Source organism: Corvus hawaiiensis, chromosome 3, assembly GCF_020740725.1.
Source record: "Corvus hawaiiensis isolate bCorHaw1 chromosome 3, bCorHaw1.pri.cur, whole genome shotgun sequence".
NCBI lineage: Eukaryota > Metazoa > Chordata > Aves > Passeriformes > Corvidae > Corvus > Corvus hawaiiensis.
The window spans coordinates 79,329,739-79,347,600 of record NC_063215.1 but is presented as its reverse complement, the minus strand read 5'-3'; the positions used below and the strand labels follow the sequence as shown (position 1 = coordinate 79,347,600).

Below are 17,862 nucleotides of genomic sequence, written 5' to 3'. Positions count from 1 at the left end.
GGTGGCTCAGCAGCTCTTTCTGTGCAGTGTTTGCTGTGGAACAGGAGCACAGCTGGAGCTGGGCTGCAGGCACACCTTTCAGCTGACTTGTTGCAATCTCCTGTCATGAAGGTGATCAGAGCGTGTGGCTGGGATATGGGGACATTGAGTTCAAAGCTTGCCCTCCCTTCCTGGAGATCTCCTCTGTGAGTCCTTCTTGAACGAGGTCTTTTGGATTCCTCCTAAGGAAAGCTTTTCTAATTTTTGTGTTGCAATTCGTTCACAGAGAGAACAAGACCTGGGCTCAGCAAGACTGTCCTGCATGGCCCAGGTGCCCTTCTGCTGATGTTCATATTTCAGCATGACATGGAAAGTGGGTAAGATTGAACATGTTAATATTGAAGTTTTGGGTTCCCGCATTCATCTGAAGAAGGAGGGAGGCAGAAGGGCGGTAAGTAAGGGAAAATGGGCAGCCTTAAGGGCATGTAGAGCTCTAGAATTTTTGAATGGAAGAATATTCAGATACATGGAGGTAGGAGAAATTGAAAGAAAATGCTAGATTTCAGCTTACTGCAGTAGATTATGCCAGATTGACTGATATCTTTCTTTGATTAAATTGAATTTTATGTCCTAGATAAAGGAAATACTTAGTTCTCCTGCTCAGGAAATGTAGATGCCTGGTGAAACTGGATGACCTGAGAATTAAAAAGGGAACTCTGAGACAGAAAATTATTTAGCTGGTGGGGAAATGATAGTGGGTGAGTTTCAGAGGGGAGGTAATGGAGTGCAGTTAACAGAGGAGTTTCTGAAGAATCATCTTCAGGACCTTGGTACGAAAAGGAGGTAATGACATTTTCTGCAGCCCCTGTATGAACAGAGAGGAAAGGCTGATACCCTGGCCCCTGAGCTGATCACAGAATGCTTCTGTGTCAGTGGAGGCAGCCGGGCAATCCCAGTTAGACACTGAAGGTAGATGCCTACAGCGAGCTGCTGCGAGTAGCTTGCCTTCCCCTGGGAGAAATACTTCCCTTAATGCAGGAATTTTACTATATCAATGTCTCTATGTATTTCAAACTGGTATTGTTAAGCTGTTACTATAAATGATATGTAGACCAAGCTACAAGGGAGACCATGAGATGCCAGCTGCATTCTCATGCACGTTTTCATGAATCTAGCCCTGCAAAGAATTGGCAAAATCTTTACTAACTCCCAGCTGTGACAAAGCAAATAAGGGATCCTAACATCCAACCTAACTGCTGTTGGCATTTACCTATTTTCAAAGCAATTATTTTTGTATTTCTGTGTGTAGATAGCAAGAAATGAAGGAATGCCAGAGCTGCTTTGCTATGGCTGCAAAGCTCCCTCTTCCACACAGTGTAGACATTTGCAGTAACGACTTCATACTTTCCTCAGAAGATGCGGGCTGCTCTTGTAGGAGATCTTTACCCCTAGGGAACTCGGGCAATAACACATCGTGTGTAAACACAGGGCCCGTCCTATACTTGAGTATTACACAAAACTTATTTTGAAACAGGGTTTAGTCCTGATGGACTTACATGGACAAAACCAGCCCGAATTTCTTAGTACTGAGACAACTTTTACCTCTCAGGGGCTGGGCTTTGTTAAGACAGTCATGCATCCTCAACTTATGATCAAAATGCATTATAAAACACTGCTCCATACCATCTTCCTTTTTTCCCCTTTTTTCTCTCTTCTCATTAATTTCAATCATGTAATAAGAAAAGCCCGGTTATGTTAATTGGTATGACTCCCCCTCAAGGGCATTGCGAAGCATGAAATAATTCTATTCATTACTGACAATGCAGGGACATGAGTTTTCCCCGGAGGACCTGTTTCATCTTGTGATTTGGTGACCATATAGAACGGTGATAGGATTAGGGACATATTGTTTTAAAATTAATTGTTTGTCAGGGGGAAGCTGGAAGATGGTGGGGAAAGAGGAAGCTTAAAATTCCAGATATTGTTCGACTTTGAGGTTCTTGGAGGCTGATGCATCTAATGAGTATTTATCAGGCAAACCCAGCTGCTGAGCCATCATTCACCCCAGCTCTGATTTTCTTTTTAAAAGGCAGCTGAGCTGGTGTTTGAAACATGCCACAGACTGGCAGAAAACTAAATCAATGTAAAGCTGGTCAGATTCATTTCTCCTTTTTATTTTTGGGAATCAGAATTTCATTTCCCTAAAATGCAGTAAGGGTTTGGGCATGAGCTCCCAGGCTGTCCAAAGATCATTTTGGAAACAGAGCCACCTTGCTGGAGTTTGTCCTCCCCTCTAACAGGTCCTCCCTATAACCTGACAAGCAAACGCTGCAGTCCTAGAGCACAAACCTTGGTGATTCTAGCTGAGAGGAAAAACCAATCTTTTTTTTTTTTTCTTTTCTTCTTTTTTTTTCTTTTTGCTGAGCTAGCAAAAAATCATCTATTTGTACTTTCGCTGCATTTGCAACATTTTCATTAGCAAAGGGCTGGGGTTATTTTGGAAATCAGGCTGCTTTAGTGTGAGGAAGTGAACCTCCTGACGCTATGTCATTTCCCTTGTTTCCAAACAGCTTCTTGTCTGAGCACACAGCCTCCACTTAACATCTGGCTGCAAAAGAGCAGGGAACTTTCTGCCAGCCATTCTTCTGCTCTTTCCCTTGCTGTTCTCAGATGATGTTATCAAATCTTTACTGCAGTTTTAATTTTGTTGGATGAACGTGCATGCTTTTGCTTATTGTTCCTTCCATGCCCTGGATGGATTTACTGGTTTGGTGACAGCCTTCCTTAGCACTGAAGAGTAGGTCCAAGCCAGCAGTGCCGCACGTTGCATGGGTGTGTTCATTAGCTAAGTGCAAAATCCTGACGAGCGTCAGACACATCTATTGTTCCATCTCTTAGGCAGTCTCTGCTGAGGATTACTCATGAAAAATAATCAGTAAAATACGTTGCAGATGAAGGCTATGACAGGAGAGATAACCCTGACATTAAAGGTGCAATAATGCAAGCACGTCTCCCTCACACAAATGGAAACATGGATAAGGTCTTTTAACTGAATCAATAGAGATCAATGCAAAGGCAATAACTCAAGAAATGGATGCATTAACCAGAGAGCAAGAACCAATATACTCTGAAGTTGAACCATGGCTCTGGAATTAGATGTACTGAGGGGATACAGACCAGCTTACTAAAAGCAGTTGAAATTATAAACAAAAAACTGAAACAGAAATAATTACAGGTTTTCATTTTAATCATGTTGTATGGTAGAAACTGAGATTTGGGGGAGGCATGGGAATAAATTAGCCTTATGATCAGGAGTGAATGACCTATTTTGCTCTTTGGGTTATCTACAAGCCAGCCATCTGTAACAGAGGATGTGACTGACTTGATGGAAAAGGAGCAACAACATCTAGGGATCATGTAGTCACCTTCTCCAGGCTACCCTGTGCTGAGAAGACCACAGGCTTTCCTGTTGCATACGAGTAAAGGCTGGGAATACATGTTTTGTATTTCTACCCACACGTTTTCAGAAAGAAAAACCCCAAACCAAACCAAAAATGACAAAACACCGCAACAAGTTGCAGGTTTGACAAGCATTTTGGAAAGGTTTGTGCAGTTGGAAGAATGACATAATACCAAGCTAATATGCATGTGAGAGAGCCAAAATCCCCACTGGAAGAACTGTGGAAAAAAACACAAAGGGAGGGGGGAATACACAATAAATGTGGCATCTGACAAGTGCAGCTGCTGCCACTGTAGGTATCCTGTGCCTACAACAGAACTGCTGAAAATAGCGTTTGGTAGGAGTCTACCCTGGGATTTGGAGTCAGACGCTGGCTTTATGCAGCTCCCACAGTAATTGCTGGAAATGTAAGAGTTTAGCAATGCTGGAAAAACCCCCAGCAGGCTGTAGTCGTGTCTAAATACACTTAGTGCGTGATCTTTTCTGGATTTTACCTTGTCAAAGAATAGACTGAAATGCAAAGTTACCTGGAGTATATGTTTGCATTCCTCAGCCTTGTTATCACACCCACGATTGCTCCTTCACTTTCCACGCCTTGCCCATTGCCGCACTTTCCCATTGTTAGGGAAGGTGGGGGTGAGCATGGCAGTCGTGCCCACTCCTGCAGCAGCTGAGAGCAGGACGGACACTGCCTGCATGCTCCAGGGGCTGCGGGGTGCAGCAGGCTAGCAGCTGCACGCTGCAGAAAGGAGGAGGATCTGAGACATTTCCTTAACTCTGGAGCTGGCTTCTGCTGAGACTGAAAGCAAAGGCTGCAGAGTGCATTTGACCCCCTGTCTGCTGGCAGGGATTGCCCTGATAGAGATCCCAGCTAGGGCCCTAGTGCAGGTAAACCCTAAGATGTACTTCCATCCCTGCAATTTTCCAGCCCACTGTTGGGGATGCCTGGGAGTGTATGTTTGATCACTGGGAGTCTCTGCAAGAAAACAGGAGGGGCAGAAGCCAAAACACTGAAATCAGATTCTAGAGATGCAACTACACCTTTGAATACTCACTTCACTGCCATAGAGCAAGGAGGAAAATCTTAGTAAGAGACACTTGAACCTCTTAAGAATCATCTCTTGGCAATAATGACCTCTCATGCATATTTATGTACAGCACTTAGCTTTATAATGGACACTTGAAAGACATTTAATTCATTTTTTGCCTAGGAATGAAGCTATGTGGAGTGTGGCAGAAGTGTTCCAATATCCAAATATTAAAATATAGAAATGGTCCTGGTATTTCTTGCATGCCAGCCCAAAAGCATGTCTGCTTCAAACAGGCTTTCCTGGAAGGATTTCAGACAGGTCCTGGGGCTTGGTTAGGTCTGTAAAACCTTTTTGTTGCACAGAACTTAATGTTATTCATTATGCACTGAAAGCAAAATCATATGACTACCATTTCCTAAGTAACATAATTATCTTATTGATTCTTATGGGGCAAAACACTACTTTTATTGTTAATTAATACTGCCAAATCTGGTTATGCAATTCTGGATATAGGAAGTTCAGTTTAATGTGTGTTTATGGGGAAAAGTCTAAAAATAAATGCTTTAACTTTTTTTCCTTTTCAGAATGTGAGTATAGATATTCCTTTGTGTGATCCCTATTATTAACACTGCAGGAAATACAACCTATTATCACTTTTAATCAGGGAAAAAGAAGCATAGATAATGAAACAGAAAAATACCCTGTGAAAAACATATTTAATAAGCTTTAAGTAGCTGAACCAAAATGCACAAGGCAAAGAAACGTGATGCTGCTGTTATGGAACCAAAGCTATTTTTTGGGAAATGAAATGAATACTTGCATAATTTCAAGGGCTTATACTTTGATTCTTATTTTACGTGGAAATGTATCAGGAAATTCTTATGCAGAGGGCACACAAATTATATCTTGTCTGTCCCATGGAAAAGACAGTAAGAAGGATTCATTACACACTAGGACATACAAAGACTTCGTGATTCTTTCAATTCTCAGCCAGTGCTCTAATGAAATTCAAGCCTGCTACATCTGCCACACTACACTGTTAATTAGTTTTCTATTTATTTAGCAGATCTAGAAGTGGAAAGCAATCTATTGCCAGTGAATTGTTTGACTTCTATGCTAAGTAGGCTGCATTCCAATCCTCTGATGTTGAAACTAGCATGAATCCAACTTTCATCTCATTGCCATGTCAAATTAGCACCCAGCAGATTCTACATACAAAGACTTTTTTTTTTTTTCCTCATTCATTTGTAAAAGACCTTGGAAGTTCTTGGAAGTCAAGAAACAGAAGCTGAGCAAATTTTCTTCAATCTCTCTCCATCTCCCTTACATGCTACAATGGATTAAATGTAGAAGGTATAGAGGCTGTGGTTTGTTTATATTGAAACAGGCACATTATTTTAAGCAGACCATGTTCACTATTTAAAACAAAAAATACTGATGAATATTCTGCAATAGTTTGAGTAAAACACTATCCAGCCTAGGAGAAACCCAGAATGCCTTGGCAAAGTTATGAGATTACTTTTGCACATGCTTTGCCGTTTTCTATTTCTGTCTGAATTCTGTAATATACTGCAGCATCCAAACACAACATGGTGTATGTGACTTACTCCTGTCTTGCAGTGTCAACAAAGTCACTGGATTGTGAAAGTATAAAACAAAGCCAGATGGAATTAGAAAACAAATTGGCTAGAAATGAAGCCATTAATCCTGTCTGTACTGCATTGTAGGAGCTACAGTGTGCTGGGGGGAGTGTGAAAATACAAACCTGAACCCTGACTTTGGAGTTTGCCTTGAACTTTGGGGTTTTTCTAAAATCTAGATACAAACTCTGAATGTGCTTTTTTGGATCAGGCTAGTCGTAAAGTAGCCATTATCATACAATTAATTAACAAAATGCTGTACCGAATTTTAGCAAAGCATTAACAAAATTGGCACTGATCTCCTATAGCACTGTTATTTGTGGAGCATCTTTGATAAAATTCTTATAATACTCAAGGTGTTGATTTTGAGTAATACACAATGTAAATCAGAGAAATACAATATATAGCACAGGAAAACAACATAGAAAAGCTGTGCACCAGAGAGCACACTGGTGGTACTGTTCACAAAAGAATAGCTCCTTTCAAGAGAGAGGAAATAAATCTCTTTTACTAGACCAAATGATATTTTTGGAAAAATGTTTTTGAATTTCAGGTCTGAAACAGAAATAGTGAACTTTAACTGCTGGTTAAAAACCAGTCCATGTGGATTTAACTTTATTGTTTTAATTGAGATGGCTGGAAATTCATATAAGAAAAGTTTTTTTAAAAAAAGATGGGATACTTAGAAAGTTTGAAGCCGAGACTAGGGTCAGAAAAGAGTAGAAATGAGAAGATATCTGAAGGAGGCAGCATAGATGAGAAAGGGAAAAATGTGCCAAGTTTTGAACTGCAGGAATGTGCTCCCAACTCAGCACAGAAAACCAGAGTGAAGACAAGTGAACCCAGCTCTTTTATTGATTTAAATTAATGGCTGGCTGTCTTTCTGCTGTTTGGAGTAGTGGGATTTTTTTTTTTTCCAGTGATAGATATTTTCTTGACTTTGCTATTATTTCTTTAGCATGTTCCTCTCTTTCACCATTAGGGAGAGCAACCTAAAAGACTGGTAATTCTAACCCTGGGGAAAAAAAAATAGTTCAATGTAGTGATATATTTAATGGTGACAAGAATTCCCTAGTGCTTCCTGGAAGCCTCCATTCCTACAGCTCAGTGTTTCATCACGGTAGAAAAAAGGAAACAAACTGAATGAGTCAGAGTAATTTTCCTAAATTTTTCTAAGTTGTTTTCCTGAGTTTTTGGCATATTCAAAAGGACTGAACAGTATTCCTTAACAAAGCATGCCATTAAGTAAATGTTACATGTTTAATGGTTAGGTTTGAACTTTTGATAGTCAGGAAAAGGAAAGAGTATAAGCCAGGATTTATTAATCTTTTCCAGTGTTCAGAGAGCTGAATGGACTGAAACAAGCAGCTGAGGCTGGAGGCAGAAATCTGAAGGCTAAAATTCTGCTAATGAAGATCTGTGATGTATAAGCACATCTCCCAATGATTAGGAATAAATCCATGAGTTTCAGGAGCCTTACATATACCTGGTCTGCAGTTTTTCCAAATGGATAGATTATCTGCATAAACATACGAAACAGCTGCCAGAAAAACTCCTGCTTATTATGAACCGCTCATAATCTTTCTGTAAGTTGCCAGAGCTGGATCTCAGCCGTAACTCCCCTTGTTTCTACCCAGATGGGAAAATTTGGCTTTATCATATCTGTCCCTGAGTTCTTGGCGTGCGTGATATGGTACATCCTCTCTTACTGGTTGCTTCTGCCCCAGTTCAGAGGGGGGCAGAGAGCTCATCCTGCAAACAGCTGCTGCAGCATTTCTCTTGTGATCAAGTTGTGTCTTATTTTCCACAGTAGTATAAGAAAAGGAGTTTATCTAACTCCCATATGCAACCAACAGATGCTTGTGAGCATGGATGCTATATAATCAATGAATGATAACTTATAAAATCTTTAAACTTGCAGAAAGAATTCAGAATTTCAGCAAATTTTTGTCTTGTCTGGCTGGTTGTTTCCATTCGTTATAGGAAAAAAAAAAGCCAGTTGTGCATAAACTCCATCTGTTCTTATGCAGTAATGTGTATGTGGTTGGGAGGGATATTGGAGCAATGTGGTTGAAAAACCAGAGAAACTGAATATGGGATCAGGATTCCATTTGATGCAGGGAAGAGGCTGCAATAATAAGCAATTCAACTTTTTGCAAAAATATTGGCAGAAAAAATTGATTGTTTAAGTGTGATGTATGCCTTGAAAGAAATGTTCTAAGTTATTTAAATTATGCCTTCATTTTACAATGCTCTGTAATATCTTTATACCAACTACACCTCTAAGCCTTGCTTATGTAGATGCTGTACTGAATTCCTTCTCTCGGTATTCAGTAGAGCAAGATACAGACTTTACTGAATAGTGGAATGAAAGACTGAGAGCGAAGGTGCCATTTCACAACATGACTGACATAACTCAGTTTAATTGTTCCTCTGGTCTGTGATACAGAGTTTTGTAACAAGATTTAGTTGAGAAACACACAACAAATGAATGAAGATGGTAAAATGTAATTTTAATTGTAGGAAAGATAAACATTTGTGGAAGGATGACACGAGCCATATATTTCTCCTAATTTGTACTCCTTACTTTTCCACTACCTATACTCTGTAGTAGAGGTATCTGGGGTAAGATGTGGACTTAAATTTGTGGTGTGCTACAGCACAGCAGCCAGCAGGCTGTATTACTGTAACAGGCAGAAACAGTTACCCCAGAAACCTCTACATTTCTTTGGGTCTGATGCAATTTTACAGAACTGCAAAACAACTCTGGTGAAATCGTGTTTATGCCTGGAGATCCAAATGGATCGGAGAGACAGCAAAGAGAACATGGGGGAGGAGAGGAAGCACTGAGCTCTACTTTCCACAAAATAAGGCCTCTGGAAATAAGATGGTGCCAAAATCTCTGTATTTGTTATGTGCTTAAAAGGTCCTTTATAGTTTATGCAAGAAAGATCCTTGTCCTGACAAGCTTACAGGTTAATTGAAACCTTTGTGTGTCTGCACAACACAGCAAAATAGAAAGTGGAAATACTATAACATTGTTTGTATCAAAATATATGCTTCAATTGTATCAGCCATGAGAAAAGGGTGGATTTTAATGCAGGACAAGGGGACGTAGCACATGGAAGCTGACCGAACCAACAGCTCAGGGAGAGTGGCTTCCCAGAAAAAGCCTGGGTAATTAGGCAGGAAAGAAATGATGCAGAAAGCTTAGAAAGTCAGGAGTTGTGAGACATATGGAAAGAACAGTAAACTGAGTAGATTTAATTGTCTGCATTATGTGTTTGAAGTTGGAGAAGCAGGTGAAGGGAATAAGGAAGATGTGGCCACCTGAGAGGCTTTAAAGATATCATCTGAAACTGAGAGGCAGAAGGGAGGTGAGGAGTTGAGCTCTGAAGAAGTAGTAAATTCAAGTTAAGGAAAGCTGAGGCTAAGGTACATCTATTTTCGAGGCAAGCATGGCAGTGGAAAATTAAGGTAAGGAGAAAAAAGGAACTTGAGGATGAGATGTGTATTACAGGGCCAGAAGAAGGAACAGAAGCATTAGAAAAGGAAGGAAACACGGCCTTTGTAGGTGGGAGAACAGTAGTCTAGTAGATTATCTATGCAATTTATAAGCAAAGCAGTAGCAGAGGATAGAGGGTTACCCTTGCTTTTAGTGACCTCTCTGAATCTATATGCAATACTCAGTCTCAAGGAGTTTATTTACAGATTTGCTAGTAATAGAAGCACAGGTAAAAAAAATCATATGGAAAGTCATAGAACTTTTCTAGTCAGCACAACAGAAGCAAAACAGGGTGAAAGTTTCAGTGATGTGTATCAGAGCATGGTCCAATACAACAAAATAAAGTAACTTTTAAAGAAAAGCCGTTCAACTTTTCAGGGAGGAACAGTTCTCTGGCCCTCCAGACATTGTGTGCTTGTGTGCTTTGCACTGTATTCAGTGAATGAATGCATTCTTAAAATGTCTGCAGTTACAAACTTTATTTTCCACAGCACATGCCGTCATGCCTCTGGCACTCTGTTTATCACCTCCTTACTGTGGCTGCTCTGTCCCATTCACGACAAGTGCCCTTCGCCACCACCCTCTGAATTCCTCTTGGGTTCATTTTGTTCTTTGCTTCAGTTCTTTGCATTTTTCTACTTTCATGTTACATTTTTGCTGCTGCTGCTGTTGAGAGGCACCAAAGCTCTCTGCTAAGTAATTTCCTTCTCTCTATAGCTCCTGATTCCCATAGGCACTGCTGAACGTTTCCCTCCTTCTTTCGGGAAAGGCTTTCTTCTGCAGGTGATCTGGCACCCACAGCATTAGTTTGCTCCTTTCTTTCTGTTTGCAGTTCGCTGTGTTTTTCCTTAGGTGAATCACAGATACCAATGAATACTTAGGTTTTTCTGGCAGCAAATAAAAAAAAAATCTAACTCCCATCTGCTGAGACAGAGGTTTTCTCTGAGAAGTGATTAAAGTCATTTCAGTGGTTTTTAAATTTTGGAAGACCTGACCAGTTTGAGGTGGTGGCAAGGGAAGATGCAGAAGAAACCTTTGTACTTTCTCATCCTGGGGAATGTCTTCTTTGCATGTTCCTTTTATTCCATTTACCTTTGAGAAAACAAGCTTTCCATCAACAGAGCCTTTGTTCCCCCAAGATTTGTGAAGGATAGAGATCAGGAGTGAGAAGTACCTAAGTTAGAGCATCTTTCTTCCACTATTCTTCTTCATCATCAAAGGCCCCATTATGCATTGGCCACTCCAGCATTCTAGTGGATTGGAGGGAATTATGCACGTAATTCAGCACCACGTACAAATTATTTAAAAGAGGCTACCTGCTAGGATATCATGCAGTATCCAGTCTCTTTCACTGGGCACATTGTGACAGCCTGGTGGGCACTTACACTGACTTAATGCAGCAAACCCATTGCTAAAATGTAGGGTTTTTTGATGTGGTGTCATCAGTAATATAGCAGTATACACAAAAAAATCAATTATCTTCTTTGATAATACATTTGAATGTCACAGTTAATATCTGCATATTTGCTAACTTTTTAGAAAGTGTTTTATGCTTTTGATTTTATGTCTTTTAAAAAAAGGTAGTCATGTTGAGAAATACAAAATGCCGAGTTTGAGACTCAGTTTATTTGCAGTTAATGATGTTGTGAAGTTTTCTGGTGTTTTAAGTTCTATGATTTCTACTGCTGCTTATTCTGGGGTCTTTTATTGCAGCATGTTTAAATATCTGATATGACAGAAACAATAATACAGATGAAATCTCTCCTTTTTCTGGTACATATCAGACACTGTTTATGAGACACAATTTTAAAACCTTCCAAATACAATATTTGGAATTAAAAATATTTTTTTTTCTTTTTCTATTTTTTTAAGAATAGCCCTTTTCAAGGGGATATTGTAATTTTAATCATTGTTCTGGAAAATTAGGAATGAAATCTTGGCATCACTATATCAAGTTATTCATTGAAGTCAGGTGGGCTTGAATCTTCTTTCTAGTTTAAAAAATTGTGTTACCTGGTTTCATGAACTGACTGCATTAAAAATCCACTATTCAATTTATGCTCAAATATTCTTTCTTCCGAATTATAAGAACCTGAACAAAGGTAATTATTTGCTTCACATCCCATGACAGCACGATAACTGAGGCCATTTACTTTCATGCAGGAAAGCTGAACCCACTGATACTCAGGAAACCATTCTGAGAAAATAAATAATATCAGCACAGTTCTCACAGGTTTCACTCATGTAGGAATGCTCATTCCCCTCTTCCTTGCTGGCAAGAAAATAATTTTAGAGTGAAGAGATCTCATTCTGCAGCCCTGGGCTTCTTCACAGAACAGCCATAGTATGATGTGAGATTTAAGGTCACTACTTTATTTCACACCCTTTACTGGCTTCAGACACAAACCTTCCCCCAAACCCTCTCCTGTGCTTGGAGACACAGTAGGTCCTCATTTCTTCCTGCAGGTCTTTCCTTGTGACAGTTTTTCTTTCTGTCACCACCTCTGAAATCCAACCAGCAAGGCACTGTTCAACACAAATCAAACACTCTCTGTCGGAACTGGAGCAGAAACCTTTATCAGAAGAGATATTGCAGTATTGTTCTTGGAGTTTTAAGCAAACTGCAGCACTTTTCTGTGGTGTAGATGGCCAAAAGGGAGTGCAAGTGCCTCTGTGAATGGACACACAAGTCTTTGCTTTGCTTGAAGTTGCTAAAAGTATGTGCTGTGCATTTCTTGCTTCAAGGTTCCCTAAGGTGCCAAACCCAGGTGAGAACTCACATGGTCAAGCTGAACATAGTGCCGTCACCAGGCAGCTGCACAAGGCAAGATCCCATTTCCGACCTCTCAGTTTCTGTTTCATGCCAAAGGTAAGAACAAACAGACACACCACCTCTTTAGATGGGGAGATCTGTCTTTACATTCATTTTCTAATTCACTGCTAAAACTTAAAGCATCCAACACATTTTGCTGCTAATGTAGCCTTCTGTGAATGAAGATACCAACACCCAGAAGCTGTTCTCAACCCTCAAACCCAATTATTCTAAAAACAAAGCCCTTATTGTGTTTGACTGAAGTTAAATAAACTTGAAATTCAGATTTCTTTTGAAAAGAATGGTCTGCTAATTGGTGTTGAGTTTTAAATGTTTGAGCTTGTTTATTTCTTTCACTTCCTTGAACGATGTTTCAGAAACATTCCCGTTATTACAGTCTATTAAATCAGACCTATCAAAAAGGAAACATTTATTGATATCTTGAGAAACGTGTGTGCCTAATTAAGGTTGTGTTGCTGTGCATATTTTATATTAAAGTAAATGTTTCCTGCAATTTGACTTTAATCAGGTCTGAAGGGCCTTAATAAGTGTTTGGCTCAATCATTTATTTTTTGCTCCTTTGCCTGGACCAAGGGAGGAGGCTCTGTATCAGTTTGCAAAGTCACATATTTTACCATCAGTTGAGGAAATTCTGCCACATGCTGTAATATCTATTTAATACATTTGTTCCTGGAAATGTTGGCAGCTGGTAATAAATGCACATTCTTGATGGAGCTGGTAAATCCAAAAGAAGTCTGGAGTATTTGTAGATTGTCATTTTGAAGTGTGATTAGACAGCTACTTTGCATATTTCGTGGCTCTTTCATCCAGTTTTACTTGGAACTATGATTACTAGAAGAAAAGATAAAATATTTTTAGGTTTCTGAATTCCTGGTTTCCAGTTTATGAGGTTGATTTTCTTTGTCTCGCACTGCTGTGCAAGGTCCCTCTTTGTGCATGTACTGTTATCCTTTGCTGTTTCCTTAACTACCTTTCTTGTTTTGTGTACAGCTACCAGTGTTAGAGAGAAATTCACTGCCAAGATGTAGCCATTAAAACCCCTGTCTCAGGCATGGGCTCTATTTTTCTTGTGCTGTCCTTCATCTCTATTCTTAACTTAATCCCTCATTAAGTAGGGTGTTTTGGTGCTATAATTTAAATGATATGGTATGAACTGATCTTAAAACACAATTTAAAATATTATCAGAGAATAGCTATCTTTGTTTTCTCTGTGAAATACTGTCAATTTTGAGTGAAATGTTATATATGCCTATGTCCAGGTTTTTGGAGGAGCCATTCATAATGCAAGAATAAGCTTATCTAATTAACTATAACATTTCTGTCAAAAAGCTGTGTAATAGATTGTTATCTTAATTCTGCTGGCAGAGGGATGTAGTAATGCACAACCCTTTAAATGGTATATTTAAAAATATATATACACATATCTACTGTATATTAACATACTGACAGATTCACACTTACAGAAATATGTATATATAGATATTTGTGTGGGGAGACACAGATTTCCTTTTCTTTTATCAGACTTTTCTATATTTTGGCAATCTCTCTGTTGCTACTCTAATTAATATACTATGTAATAGCTTCAAATTAAAGCTGTGATCTCCCCTGTAATAGATGGTTTACACCTAATAGGGAGAGATTACTTTTGCCAGTGATATGATGGCCCAAATAGATGTAGCAGATGATAAGAGGAAGAAAGGAAAAATCGTTACTGCCCACTAAAGGGCCACTTACTGATAGAACTGTCCCATGGTCTGATCAAACTCCTGGGAATTACATGTGCACTGAGAAATTCACCAGTGCCAGGGAGTGCATCCCAGTGGCAGTGCTGTTCAGAAGAGCCTAGGGACAGTTTTCCTCCAAGGCTAACTAACACCTTCCCAAAGACTTGCCAGGCATTGTGGGATGAGTTGCCATGCTGTGTTGGATGAAATCTCAACAGTATGAACACGGCCAGCCCAGGGTGAGCAGCATTATGGTCAAGTTTTACCCTGGTTCTGTTTGTTAAACTTTTTAGATAAGAGGCAGAAAAAAAATCTGTATCAAAAGTTGACATTAAATTAAAACTTCTTTTGTCTCATTTCAGTGTCTTTTTAGATCATTACTCTTATTCAGATGACATTATTCTTAACAATCACTCTAGTAAAGTGACTAAGGCAGTGTTTAAAGAACAAAACAAGCCCTTTTATCTTCCTCAGACAAATACCACAAAATGTTAATTGATTAGTTTCCAGCTTTGGCTTTTTGTTTTGGTTTTTTTTTTTGACAAATGAAAAAAGCTAAAATAGCTGGTTCAGTAATGAACTTTTTGAATGCTCCCAAATTAGATTATGTAATTAATACTCAACTTACGAGCATTTATATTTGCAAACTTAATAACAAATTCAGTCCACACAGTTTAGGAACACTAAATGATCTTTAAGAAGAAATAATGCTTGAGGTTTCTGTAAACTCCATTTATTTAATTCCTGTATTCAATAGCTTTGAAAAGAAAAATTCTCACATTTTGACAAAGAAAATGCTTGACAAACAAATTAGCAACGGCTATTGCTTTAAAAATGTCAGAAATGGAATGGAGGCAAATTATTGTGTTCTGAAACAGGGAATAGTTATTGAAATAACAGTATAGTCTCCTCAGTTTACTCTGTTCTCCTTCAAATAAGTCTGTAACTTTTGCCTATATCATCTTTTGCCTTTCAAATAATCACTTTGTATCTATAAAGTGTGAAGATTCTGCTGGCAAAAGTAACAGGTAAGAAAATAGCTGTCAAAGAGAAGCCTCTTCTTCTGCCCTTCCTCCTTTGTATGGAGAAATTCAAGCAGAAGAAAGCAGGATAAGAAAAAATACTGTGCTTGGAGAATAAAACTCTCACAAATCCACTTTCCTCCTTCCTAGGACAGCACTTATTGATATTGGAAGCTGTTTGCCTGAAGAACAACCATGAACCTCTTGATGATTTGTGAAGAAATCTGGAGTTGATTTGTGTAAGAGGGAGGAATGATGTTCTGTTTTATTCTCCCAGCATCTCACAGCCGTTCTGTTATGACACTTAAGCCTTACAGGAGTTCCGTGCCCAAGGTAGTAAATCTTTATGTCTAGAGGTGGGCTCAGGTTCCCTCATCAATTAATTAATGAAGGTTAAGTGTCTGAAGGATATTTCTGGAAACTAGATTGGCCGGGGAGTCCTAATAGGACTGTGCTAATGAATCTGAACTATGAATTTGAACATTGCTTCTGTACATGAGAAGGAAAAAGCGTGCATCACCCATAACTTGAGAAAACTTGCAGACCTGTTTTGTTGGGGATTTTTGTAGACCTGTCATTCGAGAAACTTGTCTAAGGACATATGGTAGACCTCTAAGCACTTACTGATAATTGTGGCTTCAGCACTTGCACATTTCTGTCTGCTACGAGCTCTATGTCTTTCTCTCAGCAGAAATTAAGGCATCTGTGAGTAGAGAGAATTTTTGTGTTTTACATCTAATTCAGTTGTTTAGGCACCAAAGACAAATACTATAAGCCCGTACATCAAACTCACAAAACAAAATTTTTTTTCAGATTCTCTCTCAGTTCAGTGCTGTCCGTGGGGATACACCTCCCATCTGTGAGATGACTCTGTCACACTAGTATGGAAAGAGCCAGACTTCTCATAGCTTAGGCAGGTGGCAGACTCCATTTAGAATCCTATGATTCAGCTGTAGGAAATTTCTTTTTGAGAAAGAAAAAAAAAGGGAAATTTATGCAGGATGCCATTTGGAAAGATCTCAGCCTCAAGATTAGGTGGACCCACGAAAGTACTTTCTTGAAAACACTTGGCTGCATCCCACTGCCTTCAGATATATTGTGACAATGCTTCAGAATCAGTCTCAGGAAAAAGGAATATTGCTCATCTTTGATGTTCACCATGAAAGTTGAGTATTGAAAGAACTTACCTGCAATTTCCAGTGGTATGTGTTGTGGGTTTCTTAAATTTATTTTTTTAATCCTTACATATCTTGCAATTTCTGAATTTGAACTAATTCAGAGCAAAAATAGTAAAAAATGTAGAGTGAGTACAAACAAATGAAGGGGAGCTTCTATTGTTGGAAATCTTAACGTGTTTGGTAATCCTGACAGTGGTGTAATTTGGGTGCTTATAATCAGTTCCATTACCTTTTTTGGTTTTGTTTTATTTCCCCTGGAGTTAGGATTTTGCACTGGGACCCAAAGCCTGGATCTGTTGTGGGACTCTTGATCAAGAAAGTGAGGAATGTGCTCCTACCCTTGGCTGAAGCAAAAATCCATAAGGCAGAGGATCACTAGGTAGGCTCACCGTCTTGCCTTGAAGAATGCACTGAAAGCATCAGTGCTGTATTTGCACAGTGGAATTTGTGTGTTCTCATCTTTTGGAAGCAGAGCTTATTCTAATGGGTTAGAAATCTGTAGATGCAGATTGGTTTCAGCAGAAGAAGCAAAGCACTCAGCTTAGGTAACTAGTTTATGTCCTATATTCTATTTAAGGAATGTGAGCTACCTACTGCACAGGCCACAAGTCCCCCTGGTCTAAACAGGACTTTCTGGCTCCTCACACGGCCCCTTTCCACAGGAACCTCTGGGCCTGGAGAAGGTGGCTTGTCCTTAGTGTCAGCATGCTGCCCAGAGGTGCAGCAGACAGGCACATGTGGATGATGCCTAGCTCAGGCTCGTGATCTTTGTCCATTCTTAAATTTTCCTGTGCCACCTTCTTTTAGGCAAAGTAGAGATAATTTCCTTCCTCATCATTAACATGGCACTCCTGTGCACTACAACCTCTTCGGCTATGGGGATTTTTTTTTTTTGTGTTTGTGTGGGTACTTGGTATTATAAATGAAAGCCTTTTACAGCACTGATGTGCCTGCTCCCTGACTATAGGTCATCCACTGTTCTTATCCCAAAAAAGGACCTTGGCTGGTGTGTTATTTTTTTATCTTCTCTCTTTGGGAATGTTAATAGCTTAAAGGGAGCCCCCAAAGCCCTTACTCAAGCCCAGGACTCTCAGAACTTTGTTTTTTTCTTACTGTCCTCCATATAAAAGCTCTTTGCTATGTGTGCCTCTACCCCTTCTCCTTCTTCAAAGCTTATTCAAGTATGTCATCTCCCTGATGCTCTTTTCTTCCAACATTTACCAGCTTGATGCATTTTTTTTCCACTCGCCTATTAGTCCACTGCGTGCTGTACATGTATACGTAGAAGGAAGTCCTGCTTGCCCTTCCTGCAAACCCACCCCCAGACAAAAAGAGGCACATCATTATACAGGTGTGCAAGTATGTTTTGCTAAGGTAACACTTAAGAGCTTCAATTTTCCCACAATGGACAAGTCCAGGTAAATTTGAAATCTCAAATATTGTATCTGTGGTCACAATTGGCTATGCAGACTTAGGAAAAAAAAAAGGCA

The 17,862-nt window shown here is 39.4% G+C and overlaps 1 long non-coding RNA gene across 1 annotated transcript; it reads left to right on the top strand.

Annotated features, from left to right (window-relative positions):
• The first annotated feature begins 40 nt into the window (after nucleotides 1-40).
• LOC125322702 lies at nucleotides 41-15,951 on the top strand. Its single transcript, XR_007202182.1, has 4 exons — nucleotides 41-111; nucleotides 266-356; nucleotides 12,361-12,484; nucleotides 15,345-15,951. It is a non-coding gene; the product is annotated as an uncharacterized LOC125322702 (long non-coding RNA).
• Nucleotides 15,952-17,862: the final 1,911 nt, after the last annotated feature.